The sequence below is a fragment of the Hemicordylus capensis genome, chromosome 1, assembly GCF_027244095.1.
Source record: "Hemicordylus capensis ecotype Gifberg chromosome 1, rHemCap1.1.pri, whole genome shotgun sequence".
Lineage (NCBI taxonomy): Eukaryota > Metazoa > Chordata > Lepidosauria > Squamata > Cordylidae > Hemicordylus > Hemicordylus capensis.
In genome coordinates this window covers 445,152,877-445,171,564 of record NC_069657.1, presented here as the reverse complement: position 1 = coordinate 445,171,564, position 18,688 = coordinate 445,152,877, and the positions used below count along the sequence as shown (strand labels likewise).

The 18,688-nt window shown below is 44.9% G+C and overlaps 1 long non-coding RNA gene across 4 annotated transcripts in view; it reads right to left on the bottom strand.

The window, feature by feature from the left end:
• LOC128323457 (uncharacterized) overlaps window positions 1-14,854 on the bottom strand; it is a 206,205-nt gene extending 191,351 nt beyond the window's left edge. For all 4 annotated transcript variants that reach the window (XR_008306274.1, XR_008306275.1, XR_008306278.1 and 1 more), the window contains exon 1: window positions 14,716-14,854. This is a non-coding gene — a long non-coding RNA (uncharacterized LOC128323457). The remainder of the gene's footprint in view (window positions 1-14,715) is intronic.
• Between the last annotated feature and the right edge of the window lie 3,834 nt (window positions 14,855-18,688).

The following is an 18,688-nucleotide window of genomic DNA, read 5'->3' as shown; positions in this document are numbered from 1 at the left end:
CACTATATTGCCAATGCATGAAATTCTCATTTTGTGCAGCACTCCAAAATATATATTCATGTCATCATACCTTACTGTCCACTTATAGTCTGGGAGAGCTTGCCTATTACATATGCAGCATGTGTGTAGACGAACCCAGCACCAGTTCTGAGATCTATTTCTTCCCCCTCAATACACATGCTAACTCCCATTAGCTGCAAGTTGTACGCAGAACGAGTAGCATACTAGGACGTACTGTCCAAGCTGGTGAATTAAGGTTGAATGCACGGACATATGCAGCTGCCTTAGTCAGTTCATCTAGCTCAGTACTACTGTCTCTGAATGTGGTGCTTAGTGATGTCCAGGCTAGGGCTGATCCAAAAGAAGGGTAGGAATATAATCTTAAGAAGAGCCATGCTGGATCAGACCAAAGATCCCACACTGGCCAGAAGCTCACAAATGGGAAAGCAACTGTCTTCCCTCACTGTTTCTCCCCCCAAGCTGGTAATTTGGTGATATATTGCCTCTAAACCTGGAGGCATCATAGCTAATCGGACAAGGTCTGTTTCCTACAAATGGTTCTTCAGCATCAAAAACTAACCATCCTGCCAGCGATTGCTTGGGAGCTGCACTGGAAAAAGAGTGTGCAAGTGTTTGACGACGACAACAACAAATATGTATATACCACTTTTCAACAAATGTTTCCAAAGCGGTTTACATACAAAAATAACAAATGAACAAAATGGATCCCTGGCCCCAAAGGGCTCATAATTGGGGGGGAAACCACCATAAGATAGAGACCAGCAACAGTCACTAGAGGTACTGTGCTGGGGATGATAGGGCAAGTGACTCTTCTCCTGCTCAGTAAAAAGAATAACCACGTTAAAAAGGTGCCTCTTTGCCCAGTTAGCAGCGGTTCACTCTTCCTGAGCAAGGGTACATAGGAACATAGGAAGCTGCCATATACTGAGTCAGACCATTGGTCTAGCTCAGTATTGTCTTCACAGACTGGCAGCGACTTCTCCCAGGTTTCAGGCAGGAATCTCTCTCAGCCCTATCTTGGAGAAGCCAGGGAGGGAACTTGAAACCTTCTGCTCTTCCCAGAGTGGCTCCATCTCCTAAGGCAGGCTTCCCAAACCTGCGGCCCTCCAGATGCTGCCAAACTACAATTCCCATCACCCCCAGCTACAACGTATTATGCCTGGGATGATGGGAATTGTAGTTCAGCAACATCTGGAGGGCCACAGGTTGAGGAAGCTTGCCCTAAGGGGAATATCTTACAGTGCTCACACTTCTAGTCTCCCATTCATATACAACCAGGGTGGGACCTGCTTAGCTAAGGGGACATGTCATGCCTGCTACCACAAGACCAGCTCTCCTCTCCTCAGACCACCTCTCCTCTCCTCAATCAGTGATCACATTGGCTCAAAACCTCCAAGTAAGCAGACCAAGAAGTCTTAGCTGATACCATTTCCAGGGGTTTAATTTGTCGGGATTCCTCCCATACATGAGTGTGTCAACTGACTTCATTGGAAAACACTGCATTTGAGGTTCTCTGAGACAGGGAGTAGAAAGGTTCTAGCCCAATTCAATGCTATCATTAATCAGAGAGAACAGGGGCCCCACACAAATCCACCCCCCCCGGTTTTGTTAGCTCAACTGATAAGCGTGCGGTCCGACGGAAGACCAAAGGCTGGCGAGGTCCTCATGAGAGTGCTAGTACCCCGGCAGCAAGCCCCACGGGAGCAGGAGTGTGGTTTGGATGCTTTGCCAGTGTCAGCCATCGCAAGAGCAGTCCAGACCCCAAGATCCTTTGCATATCCCACATATGCATATCCCCTCCTAGGAAGTCATCATGCTTCCTTCACAGAGCAACAGGAAAATAGTTCTCCCCTGCATTCCTCCACCCCAGAAATTGTGCTTCTGCATGGTTCTGTTTTGTTGCAGGGTTCTTACGAGGGCGGTGGTGCAGTCACTGTCCAAAGAAGAGCTTGAATGGCATGGCATTCAAAGGGATTCAAATGCCCTTTCCCTGCCGAGGGCAGGCAGAAAAGGAATGATCGCGTTCGGCACGCCCCCTTGAAGACCGTAGCCAATGGCTGCCACCCTAGAGACGTGCTGATGCCTTGCCCACAGTCTGGCGACATGAGATGTGGCCTTGGCAGACAAGGAAGAGGGAGGGGCTACCTGCTCTGAATATGGAGGTTGCTGGTCTGCAGTTGGACGAATGTCTGCAATGTGATTCACGCTTTGGAAAGTTAACCATGGGTTTGGCAACCTCTGGTTTCACGTTATGTGCAAATGCAGCCTCAGACTCTCCATAAAACTGGGCTCTGCAACATCATTGTTGCAAACAACCTGGGCTCTGCCCCCTGCTAACATGGCAAAGAGGCACCTTTTAATGTGGTGGTTCTCATTATTTAGCAGGGGGAGAGTAACTGGCCCTATCCACCCCCAACACAGTACCTCCAGTGACGGTTGCAGGTGTATATCTCATGTTACTTTTTAGATTGTGAGCCCTTTGGGGACAGGGATCCATCTTAATTTTTATTTATTATTTTTCTGTGTAAACCACCCTGAGCCATTTTTGGAAGGGTGGTATAGAAATTGAATTATTATTATTATTATTATTATTATTATTATTATTATTATTATTATTACTATTATTATCAACAATATGGTGAGACGTAACTTTAATAAATCTATACCGGATCGGTCATCACCCGGGTCAACAAGGACCGCGCCAGGTGCTATAGTCCCTGGACATCTGGTGGCAAGTGGGCAACAGGACTCAGGATCTTCAGTTGAGCAACCAGGGCTGAAGACAGCAAAGTTACTGGAAGAAACGTCGCTTAACCAAAAAAAAATACGAAAAATGCCAACAAGGAAATAATGATCTGCTATTACAAGTCTAGTCCAACTAGAAGAGGTTATTTAAAAAGAATGTACCAAATTTGGAAAGAGAAGCATCCAGATACAGAAATAACAGAACAAAGGCTAGCAGACCAGAGAAGATTCATAATAAGAAATAAAGTATTCACAGGAGTTGAGCTGGAAGAACTGCAAAAAGCAACACAGGCTCAAGATATGGAAGAAGAATTACCACCAACTGAAGTTGCTCAGGTGCAGGTGGAGGAGGTGTTGGAAATCGAGGATGCCACTCTTGCTGAACTGTTTCAAAATCAAAACCAGGCAACCGCCCCTTTGACTTCACCTCAAAAACCCAAATGCCATTTAACAGAAAAGCAACAAGAACTAAAGCAAAAAATAACTAAGCACATGAATCAAACAACCACCAGGGTTCGACTTTCAGCTCTAAAAACAGTTGCCAAAAAACAACTTGCTAAGGCATTAAAAGATGTCAATGCTGCACTTGCAGAAATATCAACCAATAATTTGCAAGAAACAAACCAACTAATGTACTGTGCAGCAACAATAACAACACAAAAGCTCAGATTTCGATCGTAAGACCAGGAAAATCATGACCATCAATCATGCTCTGCACCCCCGCAGTGGTGTAGATAGGCTATACCTCCTTCGCAGCTCAGGTGGAAGAGGAATGCTGCAAGTCCATCAAACAGTAGAGGAGGAGAAAAGAGGCCTTGAAGAATATATCAAGGACAGTGAAGAAGATGCACTTCAAATGGTCAATAACAAGAAACTATTCAACACCAATGAAACAAAGCAGGCCTACAAGAAATAACAAGTCAAGAACCGAGCAGAAAAATGGAGAAATAAGCCACTGCATGGTCAATATTTGTACAATATCAGTGGAAAATCAGACATCACCAAGACATGGCAATGGCTTAAGAATGGCAAATTGAAGAAAGAAACAGAGGGTTTAATATTGGCTGCACAAGAACAGGCACTAAGAACAAATGCAATAAAAGCAAAAGTAGAAAAGTCAACAACAAACAGCAAGTGCCGCCTTTGTAAAGAAGCAGATGAAACAGTGGACCACCTAATCAGCTGTTGTAAAAAGATAGTACAGACTGACTACAAACAAAGGCATGACAAAGTAGCAGGGATGATACACTGGAACATCTGCAAAAAATTCAAGCTACCTGTAGCCAAAAATTGGTGGGACCATCAAATTGAAAAAGTGGTAGAAAATGAAGATGTAAAAATATTATGGGACTTCTGACTACAAACAGACAAACATCTGCCACACAATACACCAGATTTAACTGTAGTCGAGAAGAAAAAAAAAACAAGTGAAAATAATCGACATAGCAATACCAGGGGATAGAAGAATAGAAGAAAAAGAAATAGAAAAAATCACCAAATACAAAGATCTACAAACTGAAATTGAAAGGCTGTGGCAGAAAAAGACAAAAATAATCCCAGTGGTCATTGGCGCCCTGGGTGCAGTTCCAAAAGACCTTGAAGAGCACCCCCTCAACACCATAGGGGCCACAGAAATCACCACCAGCCAATTACAAAAAGCAGCTTTACTGGCAACAGCCTATATTCTGCGACAATATCTATAACAATTGACAATAAAATTCATCTATCCCAGGTCCTTGGGAAGGACTTGATGTCTGGATAAAATAAACCAGTCAATAACACCTGTCTGACTGTGTAAATAAGAAATAATACCCCTGTTGGATCAGCAACTTTACTGGGAACAGCCTATATTCTGCGACAATATCTATAATAATAACAGCAACAACACTGATAATAAAATTCAGCCATCCCAGGTCCTTGGGAAGGACTTGATGTCTGGATAAAACAAACGAGTCAATAACTCCTGTCAAACTGTGTAAATAATAATAATGATGATGATGATAATGATAAATGTTAATTTTTAATGTAGGTATTTATAAAAACGGCCAAGGGCAGGCACCATTTAGAAAAGGCATTCTTCCCAGTTAGAAGAGGTATTCTTCCTTCTCTCATGAATATTTCTTCTAAGATTGTGCAAAACTACAACGTTACTGGCCCTATCCACTCCCAGCACAGTACCTCCAGTGACTGTTGCTGGTGTCTATCTGATGTTGATTTTTAGATTGTGAGCCGTTTGGGGACAGGGATCCATCTTTTTTTTTACTTTACTTTATTATTTCTCTGTGTAATTCCCTGAGCCATTTTTGGAAGGGTGGTATAGAAATCAAATTAATAATAGTAATAGTAATAATAATAATAATAATAATAATAGTAATAATAATGAGAAGAAAGAAAAACAAGTCAAAATAATCGACATAGCAATACCAGTGGATAGCTGAATAGAAGAAAAAGAAATAGAAAAAATCACCAAATACAAAGATCTACAAATTGAAATTGAAAGGCTGTGGCAGAAAAAGACCAAAATAATCCCAGTGGTAACTGGCACCCTAGGTGCAATTCCAAAACAACCTGAAGAGCACCTCAACACCATAGGGGTCACAGAAATCACCATCAGCCAATTACAAAAAGCAACTTTACTGGGAACAGCCTATATTTTGCGACGATATCTATAATAACCAACAGTACTGATGATAAAATTCAGCCATCCCAGATCCTTGGGAAGGACTCGATGTCTGGATAAAAACAAACCAGTCAATAACACCTGTCTGACTGTGTAAACAAGAAATAATAATAATAATAATAATAATAATAATAATAATAATAATAATAATAATAGCCCTGTTGGATCAGTTCAGCATCCTGCTTTCAACAGTGGCCAACCAGATGCCTTTAAGAAACCCACAAGTAGGGCATGAAAGAAATAGCTATTCTGTGTTGTTTGCCCCCTCCACCAGCAACAGGTATTTACAGGTATATTGCCTCTGATTCTGGAAGTTCAATGATTGATACCTGCCCTGAGTGGTCTAATCTGCCTTTAAAGCCATCTAAACCAACCACTGCATCTTGTGGCATGGAATTCCACACGCTAATGATGCACTGTCCTTAATAATCAAGAGCTTGTGGCATTTAAACATGGGAGTACATCTTTGGATGAAGCACCCACCAAGGCCATGCATATTACATAAGCAATCATAATGCAAAACCAAGAGCGGCTGTCGATGAAGTATTCCACACCCTGAGAATATTAGCTTTCATTTTTTTAAAAAAATACAAGCTTCTAGCCCTTATGGGTGGATAAAAATGAGGGCAACCAATTAGACGTTTCTGTTTAAACTAGCTTATCATGTAGGAAGAGTAAGTTAGAGTGCTTGGTTGTTTTGCTCCTCTGGGTTTTTTTGGTTTCATTGTGTGTTTTTATTGTGGATTTATTAGGTTTTTATTGTATTATTTTATGGTAGGTCGCTTTGGGTGAAGGTTGTTATGAGAAGCGAGCAAGATATTATAAAAATAAAATAATAAAAATCTATGGGCGATGCCTGGTAAAATCTCAGAGGAGAAAAGGATGACTCAAAGGATTTCTACGGGTCAGGGTGTGAAGAAGATCACCATGCCAGGCAGAAGGATGAAAATATCAGAGATGGGAGGAGAGCTGGTCTTGTGGTAGCAAGCATGAACCCCTTTGCTAAGCAGGATCCACCCTGGTTTGCATTTGAATGGGAGACTACATGTGACCACTGTATGATATTCCCCTTTGGGGATGGGGCCACTCTGGGAAGAGCATCTGCATGATTGCGTGCAGAAGGTTCCAAGTTCCCTCCCTTGCATCTTCAGGTTAGGGCTGAGGGAGACTCCTGCCTGCAACCTTGGAGAAGCTGTTGCCAGGCAATGCAGAAAACACTAAGCTAGATGGGCCAATGGTCTGACTCAGTATATGGCAGCTTCCTATGTTCCTATGGTATAACATAGTGGTTAAGAGACTGAGTTGCAAGTCAGGACTTCCTTGGCTGAAATCTCAACTCTACTATGACCTTACAAGGTGGCCTTAAGCAAAGTACTCAGCCTCAGTTGCAATATGAGAACAGTACTTACCTTACAGGGCTATTGTAAGGCTTATCTCAAGATCACACATGGGAAATCTTTTGCCCACTCCAAAAGCATTATGCAGTTGCTAAATATTTCCAGGTTGCTTAGGCACTGGATGTTGAATTGTTTAGCAATGAGTATGCAACTTTTGTGAAGGGGTTAGATCTCTATGGCGGGGTGGCCTCCAAGGTTCTCTTGCTATTTCTGGACTACAGCTCCCATCATCCTCAGTCACAATTGCTTCTGGGGATGATGGGAGTTGTAATCCATCAACGGCTGGAAAGCCTCAGGTGGGCCACCCCTGCTCAATGGTAAAGCACATGCTTGGCACACTGAAGGTCTTAGGTTCAATCCCTAGTATTTCCAGCTAAAAGGAAATCAGTTAGCAGTGACAAGAAATATATTTCACTGCCTGAGATCTGGGGAGTTAGAGTGGACTAGATCGGGATCCCAGGTGTTGTTGGAAAACAGCTCCCATCATCTCCAGCCACAATGGCCTCCAGTCTCCAATCTTTGGCCCTTGTGGCTGGACATGATGAGAGCTGTTGTCTAACATTTGGAGGACCAAGGTTGGGACCCCTGATCTAGATGGACTAATGGTCTATGGGAGATTTATGTGTTCATAATTCTGTTCATGCAACATGAGCAAGAAAACTTTAATCAGTGGCTAATGAGCATCATCAACCTAGAATTTGTCTTGGGCAACCCCAATGAAAAGAATGGGAAAGTCCTTATTAAGAACCGTTTGGCTGGCTTGGTTCGAATACAAAACAGATTCGAACCAGCCCAACCCGGGTCAGCTTCAGGCTCAGCCAAACTGAGACCACTCCAGTTCGGCCATCAGACCAGGCTGAGCCAGTTCGCAGGTCAGCTCGGGTATACTTGTAAAGGGGAATCCTTAAAGATTTCACTTTATAAGTAAAGGGCACCCCTAATCCTAATGGTAAAGGTAGCATGTGTGGGGGGAGTGGCTAAAGAAAGCCACCTCCATCAGCCTCTGTATGACAGAAGTGAGGGAGAAGTGGCAGAGGTGGTGGGGGGTGGTGGCAGGGGCTCCTTCAAGCCCCCCAGTGGTCTCCCAAATGACAGCCTGGACCTGAAACAGGCTGGCTCGATGTCGAGCCCAGCTCAAAGCTAGCCGGCTCACACATTAGGAACATAGGAAACTGCCATATACTGAGTCAGACCATTGGTCTATCTAGCTCAGTATTGTCTTCACAAACAGGCAGCGGCTTCTCCAAGGTTGCAGGCAGGAATCTCTCTCAGCCCTACCTTGATTATCTGATGTGCCTTGAAATCCCCCCCCCCCCGAGTTACAGTACTACCTGCATATACTTCATAACCTTGTGGGTTTCCAAATCCTTGTGTGTAAATCTTTGTAGATATATCATGTACAAACAACAACTTTGTATATAATTGTGCTTTGGCAACGTACTGTATGCTTTGGTAGTTTGTTGGTTCAATAAAAAAATCTTGTCCTATAAAAAAATCTTGTCCTATCTTGGAGAAGCCAGGGAGGGAACTTGAAACCTTCTGCTCTTCCCAGAGCAGCTTCATCCCCTGAGGGGAATATCTTGCAGTGCTCACACATCAAGTCTCCCATTCATATGCGACAAGTCTTGCTTGCTGACACAAGACCAGCTCTCCTCTCCATTCCTAAGGACAACCTTAAACTGGTGTGATAGTCACTCCCTCTCCCTGGAGAAACTTGAGAAAGGGGAACAATAGTCCAGCCAGAAGGATATAGGACACTCTAACCACCCCACACCCAGGAATCAGTGTTGGATCAATCAGTCAAGCAACCAATTAGATGTTGGCAGGCACAATGTAACTTACTTTCGAGTAGAAAAGTAACAAACAAAGAATGAATAAATACATTAAAAATGCTTGCTAATTTTGTTCAATTTTCATGGCAGTTTTATGGATGTTGTGAACGTTATGTGATAGGGTTGATTTGATTCAAATCAAATCGATTTTAATCATGATTTAAATTATTATTTAAATCGCTTCACAGGAGGACTCAATTTTAATGATTTAAATCACAATTTAAATTACTAGCCAGGAAGATTCTATTCAATCATCATTTTCTATAAAAGGACATTCTTGTTGTTGAATATAACTTTAATACCTATTTAGAGAGCCACCTAATGGTGCACCGACTCGATGGCATACTTTACCATTACCTATTTAGTGATAGGTAAATCTATCTTTTAGATTTACCTATCTATTTAATCTATTCATTTTTAGAAGAAAGGTAGGTACACACTTCTCATAATGCTGTTTCATTCAGGTAACCAGACCTTGCATTTCGTTGTTGCACTGTTTGCATTTTGCACGCATGCCCTTCTTACTCACAAATACAAGAACTTTGTTAAAATATTTCCAAGTGGGGTCTCTCTTGCGGCCTGTGGCCATGGTAGGTGTTTCCCTTCTACAATGGAGGATACACTCAGAAAATGTTTCCTCAGGGCTGCATGAATATGCTCTAGTTTGTTCACTTTTGGTTTCACTTTCTATTCCCCTCCCTATCCTGTGCATTTATATCCAGAGCTCCTCCTTGCTTAGATCTACTCCATCCCCACCGAAATCCTCTTTTCATTCATTGACCTTCTTTGTCTTTGCACGGGTGCGTGGGGGAGCAAGGGTGTATGTGTATGTGTGTGTATGTGTGCATACACACTGTGTATGTGTGCTGCATGTACACCACCTGAAGATTTCCCAGATAGCAGGTTTTACCATGGATTTTCTGTAAGGCGTTACAGAAAGGGCTTTACTGTGGGTTCAAAGTTGCCCCCCAAAATCAATGCAAAAATTGGATATATATTTTTTTACCCCAGATATAAATCGGGCTACACTCTAACATGTGACAAAAAACCCGAATTGTGTGTGAAGTGCCTCCTGATCGCTCACAGGGACTTCGGGGTCAATTTGGTGAATATGTGAATGCACATCTCCATTCTGGAGGAGATGCAAACTAAAAGAAGGGTGTGGAAAACGTCCTGCAGAATAGGGCTGAAAGAGTTAGCCATCTGAATGACTCTTTCCATTCAGAGTGTTTGGATTGGCTTTCATACACATTTTGTGTATGGAGCTGGACTAGATGGCCTCCAAGTATGCTATGATCCTATCCTTCATTATTCTTGGTCTGCATTTGGACTGTAACATATGTTTGAAGCCGTGGTTCATTTCCAAAAAGAGAGGAGCAGGGACTCAAACCTGTCTCCAAGTCCTTCCTGATAATCCCAGACTAGTGGTGATCAGCTGTATTTATTCAGTGAAAATGCTCAAAATATGCCCCCAAACTCTGGGGTTATTCACCTTCATATCTGCATTAAGAATACTGCAACACACTCAGCCTAGGGCTCATTTTGGAAAAATGTTCAGGAACTTCAGCTGGCACAAAAAGCTGCAGCTAGAATTTCACTGGGGCCTATTTTGGGGGACATGACACTCCATATTGGTTCCGTCTTCATTGGCTCCCTGGCTGCTTTCTGAACCAGGTTCAAAGATGTGGTTATTACCTTGAAAGTCCTAAGTGTTTGGGATCGTGGTATTTAAAGGACCACCTCCTCCCAACAATCCTGCCCACATTTATTTATTTTAGAAAGGTTATATCTTGGCTTTCAGCAAAAAGTTCAAAAAGCAGCTTATATAGCAGAGAAATGAAAGTCCCCCAAGGGGACTCGTGATAGAAAGGGAAGGGGAAGGGAAGGGAAAAGAGAGATACCACCAACAGCCACTGGAGGGATGTTGTGCTGGAACCGGGTAGAGACTGTTGCTTTCTCTCTGTGTTAAATATAAGAGAATCCCACTTGAAAGGTGCCTCTTTGGCCAACTAGCAGGAGGCAAGCTGGTGTTTAAAGCACATGCCTAACTTTTTCTTGGAGGTTCTCCTTTGAGTTCCTCCACGGTCAGAAATGCAGGACAGGCCTTCATGGTTGTGGTGCCCAGTTGTGCAACCCATTATCCAAGGAGGCTGCTCCCTCTCCATTGACATTGCACTGTCAACCAAAGAAGACCAGCCTCTTTCAAAGCACCTTTGTTTTGCAGAATGAATACTGTATCCCCTCCTTATATGAATGTCAGTTTTGTAGCCCTCTTCAGACATGGTTGGGGGGGGGGGGCATTCCCTCAGTACTGATGCATCTGCAAGCCTCATCCTCCCCACACCCCAGCATTGCCATCACAGAAATGCCCGACAACGTGCTTCAAGCATTTCTCTCTTCAGATAAACGCCAGTCTGAGAAGAATGTGAGGAGGGTGAGGACTTTGAGTGCATCAGTGCAGGAGGCTGGACTTCTGGGTGCACTCTGGAAGGCTGTAGATGAGTTGTAAGGGGAGCAACAGCAGGAGCAGGGGCAGAGCCACCATTGTTCAGACCAGTCCAAAGAACCCAGTTGACGCTCCCTGTGCAGCCGCCCCATCCAACCGAGCCACACCCCTGCATCTGACATCCAACGCAGGGGATGTGGCCATATGCGGAAAACAGACTTTGCAGCCTCATTTGCAAGGCGTTTCAACCAGCGCTAGGTTCCAACCTGGCTGAAAATGCGTCTCTCTGCTTTTCGAGGCAGGGAAAGGCACTCCCAGCCAGGCTGGAAACCCAGCGCTGGCTGAAGTGCCTTGTGAACGGGGTCGCACGGCCCCATTTCTGCACATGGCCATTCCTCCTGCACCTGACGTCAGATGCAAGGGGCATGCCGAGGGCGCTGAGGGGCTGCCGCCGGCGGGTTGCACACATACAGCTGCTGGCTTCCTATGCACTTGAGCAGGAGAGAGGGCATGCTTTCATCTCTTGCCTGTGGGCTCCCCAGAGACATCTGATGGCCCCCTGTGTGGAACAGGATGCTGGACTAGATGTGCCTTGGGCCTGATCCCGTCGGGCTGTTCTTATGTTCTTATGCTCAACATCCCCTTTCCCCCAACATCTGTAGAGTACATTTGTCTTCCTGGTTTGCTCTTTTGTTGATCTTGTTATTATGCTGTCCAACTTGTTATGGTTTAATTTGTTATTATACAATTTTTTTTTTAATCTTCTTGTTTGCTAGCCACTGTGGGAGTCCCACTCTGTGGGCCAGAAAGATATCCCTTCTAACTGAAGAGGCACCTTTTAAAACAGCGGTTCTCTTATATTGAGCAGGTGGGGAAGAACGGTCTTTATCCTTTCCCAGCATGAGTGTCCTTCCAGTGACTGATTGCGGGTGTCTGTCTTGTGTCTCTGTTTCGACTGTGTCCCCTTGGAGGGCAGGGTGCCGTCTGTGAACCTTTTTGAGAACTTTTTCCTGAAAAGCAGTATATAAATATTATTTAATAATAATAAGATATAGATATGTCAGTGCATACGTAGATAATTCTCTAGCCTGATTCAGATGTCATAAAATTGCCCCCCTGCTGTCACCCCAGTAGTTGTATACAGTGGGCATGAAGTGGGAGGACGTGGTGGTGCTGCTATGTCAATGACCCTCACACCCCACCACTCACGGTTACAGTGGGGCTTGTCTGGAGAGGGAAGAGACCTACCTGTGGTGGTGGGCACTTCCATGATTACTTGTCTGAAATGCGTAAAGCCCTAAGTGTGATGGTAGGCACTTCCATGATTGCAAGGCCGGACCGATCCAGTCTCGCAATCACGGAGGCACCCGCCATCATGGGCTCTTACCTCTCCAGACAAGCCCCACTGTAAGTGTGAGCAGCAGGGTGTGTGTGTGTGTGTGTGTGTGTGTGCTGCTGATTGACACAGCGGGGGCAGGACTTCCTCCACCTTTGCCCCACTTTACAAGGCTACAGCAGGGCAATTTTCTAATGTGCGAATGAAGCCTCTTCTCTCTCTGGTGCATTCAAAATAGTTCCTAGGGTGTGGTTTGACTGGTTGGCCTAAAGCAGGAACTTGGGCAAACCTGGCCCTCCAGGAAGTTTTTCATATGGGGCTTTTAAAGCCCCATATTTTAAAATATAGCCCCATAGTTTTAAATAACTCTCCTCCGGAATGGAGTGGGTGCACTCATATTTCAGCCAGATTTATCCCCCAAGTCCCTGCGAGTTATCAGGGAGCAGCTCACACACAATTCAGGTTTTTCACTGCACGTTAGAGTGTAGCCCGATTCATGCAAATCCACTATTTGTGTCGGGTTTTTGTGGGAAACTTTGGGTTTTCAGTAAAGCCTCCCAGTAAACTCGCAGTAAAGCCTGCTGTGTGTAAAAGTCCCAGCTGATGTTAAACTACAATTCCCATCATTCCACAATAAATTGTGCCTGGGAATGATGATAAATTGTGGCTGGTGAATGATGGGAGTTGTAGTTCAGCAACAGCTGGAGGGCCAAGTTTGCCCACCCCTGGCCTAAACTAACTTCTCCTTGGGAGATCCAAACATGTTTGACAAGTTTTTGCCCTTTCTCTCTCCCTCTCTCTCTCTCCCTACTTCCCTCCACGAAAATCTAAGAACAGGGCCTGAGTTCTACCTTTCCCTTCTCACATTGTCCGGATCCGTGTTGCCGTCAGTGTGAGATATTGGGGAGCACTTATTATTCTTTTACTTTTTACATTTTCTATCCCGCTCTTCCTCCAAGGAGCCCAGAGCGGTGTACTACATACTTGAGTTTCTTTTTCACAACAACCCTGTGAAATAGGTTAGGCTGAGAGAGATGTGACTGGCCCAGAGTCACCCAGCTAGTTTTCATGGCTGAATGGGGATTTGAACTCAGGTCTCCCCGGTCCTAGTCCAGCACTCTAACCACACCACGCTGGCTCTAACCACTATACCACGCTAGCTCCACACTTCACAAACGATTCAGGTCTTTCATTGCGTGTTAGGGTGTAGCTCAATTTATATCCTGGGATGGGGGGGGGGGGGGAAGCCACTTTTGGCCTTGGTTCTTTGGGGCAACTTTGAAATCGCAGTAAAGCCCGGCAGTAAACTCGTGGGAAAAGCTGCTGTTTGAAAACCCTCCTGGGGAAGCGGTATAACCAGAGACCCTGGCATGACTTCCTGCAGAGGCTGAGGCTGTTCGAACAACTGAGGACTGGCTTGGGAGGAGCTGCGCGCGCACGCACACCCCGCTTTCGGCTGTGTGGACAGCCTCGTGCCCTCTGCGTCCCCCGCCTTTCCCTCCGCTGCTCCTTCCCCTGCGCCAGACCAAAGCCAGCCGCCGCCTCCAGGGGGTGGAGACAGTGCTGAGCTAAGCCACCCAAAGCCAGGCGGCGGCAGGACGCCTGGAGGGCTCAGCTCACTCCCTCTTCCCCGGCGGAGGCTGCCGTCCTGCTCTCCGTCTGCCTCCCACTGCCAGCCCCGGAGAGATGCGGCGCCTCCCCGAGAAAGCGCTTCCAGCAGCAGCCTGCTCTGGCCGAGGAGGCTTTCCCCAGCCGCATGTGCCTGGCCCGCCCTGGTCGTGAAGGGGCGACCTTCGAGGGACCCTTCCCCAAACGCTAGAGGGGGCTGCATGGGGGTCTAGGAAGCTGCCTGAAACCGAGCCAGACCCTTCGTCCACTGCCTACACGGATTGGCAGCGGCTTCTCCTCCCAGGTTGCAGGCAGGCGTCTCCCTCAGCCTTATTTTGGAGACGCCAGGGAGGGAGCTTGGCACCTTCTGCAGGCAAGCAGGCAGGTGTTCTTCCCCAGAGCAGCCCCATGCCTTAAGGGGAATCTCTATACAGGGCTCACACATGTTGTCTCCCATTGAAATGCAAACCAGGGTGGACCCTGCTTAGCAGAGGAGACAATTCATGCCTGCTGCCACAGGACCAGCTCTCCTCCTCCTCCCCCTGGTTGGGGTGGGCGGCAGGGTGGCACGGAGAAGGGGGGCTTTCTTTGGAAGAGGAGGGGGACTAGGGAGGGATCTCCCCCCTCTTTTTTTCTGCTGTCACACTTACCCCAGCCGTGTCCACGTTCCTGCTACCTCCTGGGGGAGGCTTTTTAGTCCATAATCCACACAGCCTGCTGGAAGGTGCCCAGCAGAAGCACTCCGCCATGATTCCTTTTGTTTCGCTAATTCCTCTGCTCCCGGCTTTCCCGCTTACAGACGACACCCCCCCCCACCTCTGTTTCTCTCTTCCTTATTTATATATGTAATCATTCCCTCCATCCCCATGTTTTCAGTGGTTGATGCTGCTTTCCTCCCCAGACATTAGGAAAGGCTTGCTACTGGTCTCCGCTCTTATATTTTACTAAGATCTTTTTCTTCCCCTTCAGTCCCCCCACAAACCCCCCAACATTCTTCTAAAGTCAATGGAAGCTGCAGGGGAGGGACCTCAGATTACCTTGTGATTCTTTTTTGGCAGGGTTTTGTTTGAGCCAAGAGTCAGTGAAGCACAAAGTGGTAGTTACTGCTGCTGAACATGGAGGTTCCTTTTCTTTCTTTCTTTTTTTTTGCATTTCAAACTGTGCAGAGTGGCATTGCCTCCTATAAGGGATGCCAGCTTTCCAAATGATGGTTATATGGATATGGAACTTCCCTGTTCAGAGACCATAGTATACCATGGCTTTCCAGTTGTCTTAAAGCCCTGCTTGTGAGCATCCCTACAGCACCTGATTGGCTAGCGGGCAAAGCAGGGTGCTGTCCCTGATAGGCCTCTGTAGTCTGATCTAGCAGGGACTTCTTAGGTACACCCATTAGCAGGTGGCATTTGTCCTGATGCTGTGAAAAGCTGCATTTGTCAATAAATATCCAAAGAAAGCTGGGATCGCCGGATCTTTTCGGGTCAGTTGGCAATCCTTCTGCCACATGGTTTGGTTCTTTCTCCTCTTCTCGGGGCTACTGTTCCTTTAATAATGGCTGGGCAAGCAGAAATGTAACAGAGGAGCTTTACCCACCACCACACAAGGAAGAGTTTGTCTAACTTTCTGCTGCAGAGAAAAGGGCAGTAGTCCTGCCCGGCCAGGAAAAATGCAAGGCAACCCTTGATCCGGCCCCTCATTGCTTGTTTCTTTAAGGCATTTATAGCTTTTCAGGCACACATCCCAAAGTGGTTCACATAAAAGTAATAAAATCATAGGCATCAAGAAGTACCTATACAACAAGCAACAAAAAGGTGAAGAGCTGAATGGGGAAGACTGTAGCACAGTAGAAGTGCATCTGCTGTTCAGACAATTAAGGCCACACGGGGCCACCACCAGAAAGTCCTGTCTCTTGTAATGATTGGCCTCACTTCTGAAAGGAGTTGCACCCAGAGCAAAGCTGTGATTGCAGGGCTTCACGGGCACACAGTTCTTCAGATATCTGGGTTCCAGGTCATAAAGGGCTTTACAGATCAAAATCGGCACCCTGAAATTGTTCTTGGAAACAATCTGGAAGCCAGCAAAGACTTTTCACTACCTGCAATAGTTAGTTAGTTAACATATTTTTATACCGCCCAAAACGTACATCTCTGGGCGGTTTACAACAAAAAAATGACAACAGAAAAGTTAAAACGTTAGTTAAAACAAATAAATGGCAACAGAGAAATTAAAACATTGGTTAAATAAATGACAGCAAAAAGCTAAAACATTACAACAATTTAAATTATTAAAAAAATATTTTAAAACTATTAAAATGGTATTTAATTAAAAGCCTGGGTGAACAGATGTGTCTTTAAAGATTTTTTTAAAAATTGTCAGAGATGGGGAGGCTCTTATTTCAGCAGGGAGTGCATTCCAAAACTTTGGGGCAGCAGTGGAGAAGGCCAGTCCCCCAAGTAACCACCAGACAAACTGGTGGCAACTGCAGACAGATCTCTCCTGATGATCTCAGTGGGCAGTGGGGTTCATGACAAAGAAGACGTTATCTTAAATCCCCAGGGCCCAAGCCGTTTAGGGATTTATAGATTATAACCAGCACCTTGTTTTTTAATTATTAATAATAAGTTGTATGGAAAGTCCCAGTCAGAAATCGAATCACTGCTAAACACTGTCCGTATATTCAGTAGCGATATAGCAATGGAGTTTGGACTAGACAAGTGTGCTGCATTAGTAATGAACAGAGGGAAAATAAGAAAAACAGAAGGAATAGAACTGCCCAATGGAAGCAAGATCAAGAACCTGGAAGAGAAAGAACATTACAAACACTTGGGCATTCTCCAGGCTGATAACATCGCACACACTGAAGTTAAAAGAAAAATTGGAAGTGAATACATCAGGAGAGTTCGAAAAATCCTCAAGTCCAAACTCAATGGCAAGAACACCATACAAGCCATAAACACCTGGGCTATACCTGTTATCAGATACACTGCAGGAATAATAGACTGGACCCAGGCAGAGCTAGAGACGCTAGATCGTAAGACCAGGAAAATCATGACCATCAGTCATGCTCTGCACCCTCGCAGTGATGTAGATAGGGTATACCTCCCTCGCAGCTCAGGTGGAAGAGGAATGCTGCAAGTCCATCAAACAGTAGAGGAGGAGAAAAGAGGCCTTGAAGAATATATCAAGGACAGTGAAGAAGATGCACATAAAATGGTCAATAACGCGAAACAATTCAACACCAATGAAAGAAAGCAGGCCTACAAGAAAGAACAAGTCAAGAACCGAGCAGAAAAATGGAAAAATAAGCCCCTGTGTGGTCAATATTTGCACAATATAAGTGGAAAATCAGATATCACCAAGACCTGGCAATGGCTTAAGAATGGCAACTTGGAAGAAAGAAACAGAGGGTTTAATACGGGCTGCACAAGAACAGGCACTAAGAACAAATGCAATAAGAGCAAAAGTCGAAAAATCCACAACAAACAGCAAGTGCCACCTTTGGAAAGAAGCAGATGAAACCGTGGACCACTTAATCAGCTGTTGTAAAAAGATCGCACAGACTGACTACAAACAAAGGCATGACAAGGTAGCAGGGATGATACACTGGAACATCTGCAAAAAATACAAGCTACCTGTAGCCAAAAATTGGTGGGACCATCAAATTGAAAAAGTGGTAGAAAATGAAGATGTAAAAATATTATGGGACTTCCGACTACAAACAGACAAACATCTGCCACACAATACACCAGATATAACTGTAGTCAAGAAGAAAGAAAAACAAGTCAAAATAATTGACACAGCAATACCAGGGGATAGCAGAATAGAAGAAAAAGAAATAGAAAAAATCACCAAATACAAAGATGGAAATTGAAAGGCTGTGGCAGAAAAAGACCAAAATCATCCCAGTGGTCATTGGCGCCCTGGGTGCAGTTCCAAAAGACCTTGAAGAGCACCTCAACACCATAGGGGCCACAGAAATCACCATCAGCCAATTACAAAAAGCAGCTTTACTGGCAACAGCCTATATTCTGCGACGATATCTGTAACAATTGACAATAAAATTCTGGCATCCCAGGTCCTTGGGAAGGACTCGATGTCTGGTTAAAACAAACCAGTCAATAACACCTGTCTGACTGTGTAAACAAGAAATAATTTATTCAATTTCTATACCACCCTTCCAAAAATGGCTCATTATTTTGCCTGGAAACCTATCAGCAGCCAGTGTAGCTCTGTGTTTTCTAATGTGTGTTCTGAGCAGTCCGTACTCATCAATAATCTGTGCTCTGTATTGTCTGAAATTTCTGAGTAGTTTTCAAGGGCAGCCCCATGTTCAAAATATTGCGGTAGTCAAGTCCTGGAATTACAGGCATGGATCAACGTGCAATCTCTGTCCAAGAGAGACTGCTGTAGCTAGTGTGCCAGCCTAAACTGGTAAATAGGTGCTTTGCACCACAGATTAGTCATCCAAAGTAAGGGTCAGATCTAATCCACAAGCTCTAGACTTGGGAGCCTGCATTGCATTTACTTCTGGTGCTGCTATTTTGAGAATCATTCTTTCTATTGGCTTGCGTGACATACCATCATCTTCTATCAGTGTATGTAATATCACGAAGGATGGCAGTTCCT